This window comes from Orycteropus afer, unplaced genomic scaffold (genome assembly GCF_000298275.1).
Source record: "Orycteropus afer afer isolate SDZICR_OR568_19922 unplaced genomic scaffold, OryAfe1.0 scaffold00309, whole genome shotgun sequence".
NCBI classification, from domain to species: domain Eukaryota; kingdom Metazoa; phylum Chordata; class Mammalia; order Tubulidentata; family Orycteropodidae; genus Orycteropus; species Orycteropus afer.
In genome coordinates this window covers 3,813,800-3,821,937 of record NW_006921896.1, presented here as the reverse complement: position 1 = coordinate 3,821,937, position 8,138 = coordinate 3,813,800, and positions in this window count along the sequence as shown.

Here is an 8,138-nt window from a genome sequence, read left to right as displayed (position 1 = left end):
TCTGTTGATGGACACCTAGGTTGTTTCCATCTTTTGGCTATTGTAAATAGTGCTCCGATGAACATGGGTGTGCATATGTCTGTTCTTGTCCTGGCTTTCACTTCTTTAGGATGTATACCTAGTAATAGGATTGCTGGGTCAAATGGTATTTCTAAGTCCAGCTTTTTAAGGAATTGCCGTAGTTCTTTCCACAAGGGTTGTATAATTTTACCATCCCACCAGCAGTGTGAGAGTCCTAGTCTCTCACATCCTCACCAGCATTTGTTATTTTCTGTCTTGTTGAACTTTACCATTACTGCTGGGGTGAGATGGCATCTCATTGTTGTTTTGATTTGCATCTCTCTGATGGCTTATGATCATGAGGATTTCTTCTCTTTAGTGAAGTGTCTATTCACATATTCTGCCCATTTTTTAATTGTGTTGTTAATTTTGTTGTTGAGGTGTTGGATTTTTCTATAAATTTTAGAGATAAGTCCCTTGTCAGATATGTAATTATTGACAAATATGAATTTGTTGCTGTCATTTTGTTATGTGCTTTTTTGTGGCGTTGATTTCTTTTTTCCATATAATTTTCTGTGATGAGCTCATGTTGTTTATGAATCATGTTATCACTTCTTTTGTTGTTATTGTTTTAGTATTTGCTAAATATTTGTGCTGGTCCTCTTTTTTATTTTGATGTGAAGTTTTATCATTTTTCTTTGAGGTTACCCTGCGATTTATAATTTTCTTCTCAAATTTAGAACAGTCCATTCCATCTTGCAGTTGTCTTTTCTTTTCAGGGTTTATTTTTTTGTGATTTGGGTGAAGATTTACAGAGGAAATTCACTTTCCATACAGAAGTTCACATATACTTTGTCTCATGACATTGACCACAGTTTACCACAATGCAACAGCTCCCTTCCCACTTTCTCCCCATAGTTACCTCTTCCCTGTGTCCATCCCTCCATGGACTCCTGCCCTCAGAGCTATCTCCCTGTGCATAAGCAGCCCTTCTTTCTCCCATGATTGTTCTCTCCAAGGAGAGTATCTACTTGAGGTAATTGTCCAACTCATATGCCTATCTTTTGTTTGGCTGGAAACCACAGGCATAGGTTTAATTCCAGACCTAAAGGGCAGTTAGGGGCCATAGGCTCAGTGGTTCCATGAGACTCTATGGCACCAGCAAACCTGGTCCCCTCCCCCCCCCCTTTTTTTTTTCCTCCAAATGATTTTGAGTTTTGTTCCACATTGTTCTCCCTCTCCATCAAGGATCTCTTACATAAATGCCCTTCCAAGTGGATGACAGTGGTAGCCGGGCACCATCTAGTTCTTCTGGTCTCATAGTCGTATAGGCTGCAGATCGGATGGTGTCAAGACAAGGGTGCAGTTGTCTTGACTTCCCTACCATTAGAAGTTCTATAACTATGTAATTTTTTCCCCATCTTTTTGGATTATATTTGTCCTCAGTTGTCAATTGATACCTCTGGTTCCCTGTTTACAATCATGTAGGCTTATTTACTTTGGATACTTCCATAACTGGGTTGGTTTCTGGTTTATGTCATCATGTGTGTTAATGGTCAGTTATTGTTTGCTGTTGTTGGTTTTCTGTGCAAAGGACTCCCTTTAACATCTCTTGTAAGGTTGGTCTGGTTTTAACAAATTCCCTTAATTTCTGCTTATCTGGAAATGTCCTAATTTTACCATCATATTTGAGGGACAATTTTTCTGGGTATATAATTCTTGGTTGGAAAATTTTCTCTTCAGGGTTTTATATATACCATCCCATTGTCTTCTCACCTGAATGATTTCTGCAGAGAAATCCAAGCTTAGCTTTATTAGTTGCCCCTTGTAGGTAACTTTTTGTTTTTCCTGTGCTGCTTTCAGGATTCTTTAAAGAAAGAATACCTTTGGTATTCTTTGGTATTATTCTTTGGTTTTTGTTAGTTTGATGATGACATTTTCTTTTGGGATCTATCCTGTTTGGGGTTTGTTGGACTTCTTGAATGAATATATGCTCATCTTTCATCATACCAGGAAAATTCTCATCCAAGAAATCTTTGACAATTTTTTTCTGTGTTTATTTTCTCTCTTCCTGTTCTGGAATTCCAATGACACATAGGTTATTCCTTTTGATGGTAACCCACATGAACCTTAGGTTTTTTTCAATTTGTTTGGATCCTTTTTTTGATTGATCCCTTTCTAAAGAAGTATTGATGTATTTGCCTTCAATCTCACTAATTTTGTCTTCCATTAATTTAATTCTACTCCTTTGCCCATTCAATGTGTTATCTATTTCTGAAAATTTAGTATTAATCTTCTGGATTTCTATCTGAAGATTTTGTATCAGTTCTAATTTTTCATTGATTTTGTCATTCTGTTCTTGTGTTGTCTTTTGAAGGCACTCTGGTGGCATAGTGCCTAAAGCATTTGACCCCTAACCAGAAGGCTGGTGGTTCAAACCCACCAGCCACTCCTTGGAAAGAAGGTTTGCCAATCTACTTCTGTAGTGATACCTCCTCAGAAACCCAAGGAGGGGTCATTATGAATCAGGTCTGACTCAATGGCAGTGAGTTGTTTTTTTTTTTTTGGTATTGTCTTTCAAAATTGTTCTAAAGTTTTCTCTGTATTTTCCTCAATTTTGTCAGTGTTTTCCTTGATCTGTCTCTTATTTGTTGAAGATACCTAAATATAATTCTTTTCAATTCCTTATCAGGGAGTTCCAATGCTGTGTCTTCCTCAAGGATGTGTTTTGGGTCTGTATTCTGGTGCCTTGTTACTCCTGCTTTATTTTGCTTCTTTGTATGGATTGTGTTGCTCTGTTATCTCCAAGGCATTGTGTCATTTTTGTGTTTCTATTTAATTGGTGATTGTATGTTGGAGTGACTTGCCCATGATTTTCATTTTCTTTGTATCTGTGTAAGTAGGGTACTGTGCTGTGCTCCTCTATTCGCTAGTTGGTAGCACTTATACACTCACCCCCTGTTTCCTTTCCTGTTGTCAGCCTTTCATATGTCCCTGCTATCCTTAATAAATGGAACCTATTCGTAGGTCCCTGGATTCCAAATGAGAATGCTGTCACTTTAAATATTCAAAAGGCTGCCACTTGTAAAGATTCAAAGTGGCTGCACCCTGGGTCACTTTAAATATAAAAAATGGCTGCCACTTGTAAACAATCAAAATGGCTGCACCTTCCGGACAGCAGAAAGTCCACAGCTCAGGTTGTCTCCCTCTTTGCTGTTTCCCTTCCTACTCATAGGGCACCAGTGCAGTCTTCCCTGCAGCCCTTGGTGAACAGGGCAGTGAGGGTTTTTTTTTTTTTTTTCCACTTTATATATCTTTCGTTCATTTAACATTATTGAATGTTTTCTCTTTTCCTTGCTTCTTACTTTTCTGCCTACATGCTTTTACTTAGGTGGTTTCCTCTGCTTCAGATCTTCATGCCTAAATCTTACACATCCTTCAAAGCCCAATTTAGATTCTCCCTTTTTCAGAAGTCTTCCCTGCTGTCACTCATACAAAGTTATTTGTCCTTTCTCTGAATTATAATAGCATATTATTTTTAAATAAAGTGCTTGGAACATCTGGTAGGGCATTTTTATGTCCATATTTATCCTACATTAAAATGTACTGGGGCAGAAGAAATAATCCATCAACTATATCCCTTCACTACCTGCCGCTGGCATATGTTTTTTCCCTTTGGCATTTATCCCATTTTATCATGTAATTCCATTTTTTTTTTTTTTTTTTGTATATTTGTCTCTTCTTCTTTACCAGATAATATTTTCTGTCAAAGATCATTTCTTATATAACTTAAAGCATAATGGCAAGTACTCTTTCTCTTTCTATATGTAAACATTTAAGGAATGAGCTTTTGTGACTCTATTGATTCCTTCACCACAAGATCATTCCTTGCCACACTCCTCAAAAGTTCTAAATCTACTGACATACTATTTGAAGAAGGCCAAATTGAGACAGGACAATACAATTAAGGAAGGGTAATATTCAAGGCATAGTCATGCTTCTCAAATATTTGCATCAATACCTCTACTAGCTTGAGTTCAAATGTTGAGCTTTTGAAACACTGATTACTTTAGGTTTAATAAGAAGCTCCATTGACTTTTTAAAATTATTATTAAATTTTTAATGTGATTTGGGTACAGAGCAAATTCATTTTCTGTACAACAGTTCATACACATTTTGTTTCATGACATTGACTGCAGTCTCTGCAATGTAGCAACTCTCTTTCTACTTCCTCCCTACAGTTACCTGTCCTTCTTTCTTATGCATTACTGCCTCCTGAGCTATCTTTCTGTGCATTTACCTGTGTATTTACTGCCCTTCTATTCTCCCATGATTGATTGTTCTAAGGAGTCTATCTACCTGGTGTAAATGTTCACCCTAAATGCCTGTCTATTGTATGGCTGCAAGTCATGGGAGTTGACCTTTGTTTTAACATTCTGTTAAATAATCAAACTTTTTTTTTTTTTTTTTTTAGATTTTAGCAATTGTCCAAATTACTTGACTTGAATTAAGGAATTTAATTATTCATCTGCCTTACTATGCTCCTGTGTATGGGCCAGTGTACTTGAAAGGGCCACAAGAGGGAGGTATGAACATGGGTCAACTTCAACAAATGAATGGGCCTGACTAGATTCTCCAGCTGAATAAATGTTTGATCCTGATCCAATTGAACAATCATACTTCTTCCAGCTGATTGTCAAAGAATGAATATCAATCTGACCCTTATGTGTTCCTAGAGAATATAACCTTAAACTCTCTGCTACACAAATCTGATTGGAAGAAATATTTATGGAGGAAGGGTCTGAAGGACCTGCAGACACTTGATTTCTCTAATGCTATTTTATGTTTGTATTAAGCCAGAACCTGTGATAACTGTGTTCTTGGATCACATTGTGTTGCCCCTTAAGAACTGTATATATTGAATGTGTGATTTGATATGTTTTTGTAGGCCTATATTAAGACACACTGCAAGAAACAGCTGTTTAAAATGTGTTATTACATCAACATAAGCATTTTGTCTACAAATTCACACAATATTCTGTTTTTGAAGACCCATGGGAGAAATTTTGCTTAAAACTCACAATTCATGAAAAGCTCTGCTTTTCTTGGAAAACTTGTTGGTTTTTATTTATAGACTTTGAAAATATTTTAACTTATTATGCTTCTCTCTTTCCTTTGACTATTGGGAGGTTTCATCTATTCAACTAATAGTTATTGAGGGCACATTATATGTCAGGCACTGCTGGCTGCTGAGAGTAAAATAGGAGCAAAAATCTGAGAGATTTTTGCCCTCATGAAGCATCAGTTCATGAGAGAAATTGACATTAATTATTTTTGCAAATGAATGTAATAAACAACAAACTGAAAAATACTGTGGAGACAAATATTGCCATGAGAATGTATAAAAGAAGGCATGGACTGAAGTAGAAGAAGTAACCTCTGAACTCAAGCAAGAGCAGTTACCTAAGTGAAAATGGGGGGGCACTGGCATTTCTGACCAAAAGAAGACAAGAAGTAGGGGAGGGAGCATCGTGGATCTTGGTAACTGAAAGAATTCCATGGTGGCTGAAGTACAGGTAAATGTAGGGAAGGTATGGGACAAGGCTTGAGAGGATAGTGAGGCTATAGTGTCCTGAATCTGTGTTTCTTTTTGATAATCTTACCCAGGTTCTAGTTTTACACTATAATGCTAGTAAAGTCCCTGGGTGGTACAAATAGATAACACACTTTTTTGCTAATTAAAAGGTAGGAAAATCAAGTTGAGCCACAGCTGCCCTGAAAGAAAGGCCCAGTGACCAACTTCTGAAAAATCAGCCATTGAAAACCCTGTGAAGCATAGTTCTACTTTGATACACATGGGGGCTCCATGAGCTGGAAATGACTTGATGGAAACTGGTTACTGGTTATATCCCTTGTCTCTGTTATCCTTTCATAATAAACATTTTTTGTTGGTTGCTACTATAAAAAAAAACAAACCAAGCTCACTGCCATCGAGTCAGTCCTGACTCATAGCGACTCCTCCTTGGGTTTCCGAGGACTTATCAACTTCTGCAGTTTGTAATTGACTGAACATGCAATCAAGATGTGTTGCTTATCACTGGTGATTGGAATGCCAAAGTTGGAAACATAGAAGACTTACCTCTATGAAACTTGATTGCCCAATCTTCTTTTCAAGGAGTAGCTAGTGGGTTTGAACTGCCAGCCTTTTGGTTAGCAGTCAAATGTCTTAAGGCACTAAACCTTCACCCTCAAATCTGTGGAACAAGATGGGGTACATGTTAAAAAGTATTCATACAAATTACATTGGAAGCAAATTCTATCTGAAATTAAACAAAAAGTGGTTTTTAAAACACTACCACCACCCACCCAAACCCATCCATTTCAGCTCACGAATGCCTAGGATATCAATCTTTATGTATTCCATTTCATTTTTGACAACTTCCAATTTTCCTAGATTCATACTTCGTACATTCCATGTTCCAATTATTAATGGATATTTGCAGCTATTTTTCCTCAATTTGGGTCATGCCATTTCAGCACATGGAGGTCCTGAAATACTTACTTTATCCAGATCATTAAGGTTGGCTCTACTCTGATGAGGCAGCTCTTTCCCAGTCCTATTTTGAGTGCCTTCCTACCCAAGAGGCTCATCTTCCTGCATTGTGTGGGACAATGTTTCCCAGCTATTCATAAAGTTGCCCAGTAATGTATCAAACAGCGTGTCTTTGTTATTCATAAGGTTTTCCCTGGCCAATTTTTGAGAAGTGTATGGCCTCCTCCTTCTTCCTAGTCTGTCTTAGTCTGTAAGTTACATTGAAACCTGTGCACTATGTGCAACTCTGCTGGCATCTGAAACACCAGGGGCACAGCCTCAAGGCTCACAGCAATGTACAAGCTCCACAGGATGACAAACTGACAGACAAATTTGTCTCCCTTAGCTGTTGGAAACCTCTGTGCCCTCCAATTACCTAATTCCTACCTGGAACCTGCCACTTTGTGGCCGCTTCCTCTGTTTCCAGGCTGTAGGGGGCTTGGGGCCTAGCCTTGCCTCCCACCCCTTTTTACCTGGATAGCCTGCCCCTCCAGAGGTCCCCGGCTTCTTCTGCTCCTTCCTTTTCCTGGATCTAGGGGGCTTGGGGCCTCCTAGCTTTGCCTCCTGCCCCTGGATGTCCTGCCTCTCTGAAGGTCCCTGGCCTCTCCTGCTCCATCCCTTTCCTGGCTCTAGAGGGCTTGGGTTTTGGGCATTTTGAATCAGACAACCATATTATCTACTATGCCGGGAATGACAAATTGAAGAGAAATGGCATGGCATCCATCATCACAAAAGGATGTTTCAAGATCTGTCCTGAAATACAATACTGTCAGTGATAGGATAATATCCATATGCCTACAAGGAAGACCCATTAGTACTTCTATTATTCCGCATCAACCACCAAAGCCAAAGATGAGGAAATCGAAGATTTTTATCAACTTCTGCAGTTTGTAATTGACTGAACATGCAATCAAGATGTGTTGCTTATCACTGGTGATTGGAATGCCAAAGTTGGAAACAAAAAAGAATCACTGGCAGTTGGAAAATTTGGCCATGGTGCAGAAATAACACTGGAGATTGCATGATAGAATTTTGCAAGACCAATGATCTATTCATTGCAAATACCTTTTTTCAACAACACAAACAGCGGCTCTACACATGTACTTCGCCAGATGGAGTACACAGGAATCAGATCGACTACATCTGTGGCAAGAGGCGATGGAAAAGTTCAATATCTTCAGCCAAAACAAGACCAGGAGCTGACTGTGGAACAGACCATCAACAGATCATATGCAAGTTCAACTTGAGTTGAAGGCAATTAAAACAAGTCCATGAGAGCCAAAATATGACCATGAATATATCCCTTCTGAATTTAGAGACCATCTAAAGAATAGATTTGATGCATTGAACATCAATGACTGCAAACCAAAAGAATTGTGGAATAACATCAAAAGCATCATCCATGAAGAAAGCAAGAGGTCATTAAAAATATGAGAAAGAAAGAAAAGACTAAGATGGATGTCAGAAGAGACTCTGAAACTTGCCCTTGAGCGAAGAGTGGCTAAAGCAAATGGAAGAAATGACAAGATAAAAGAGCTGAACAGAT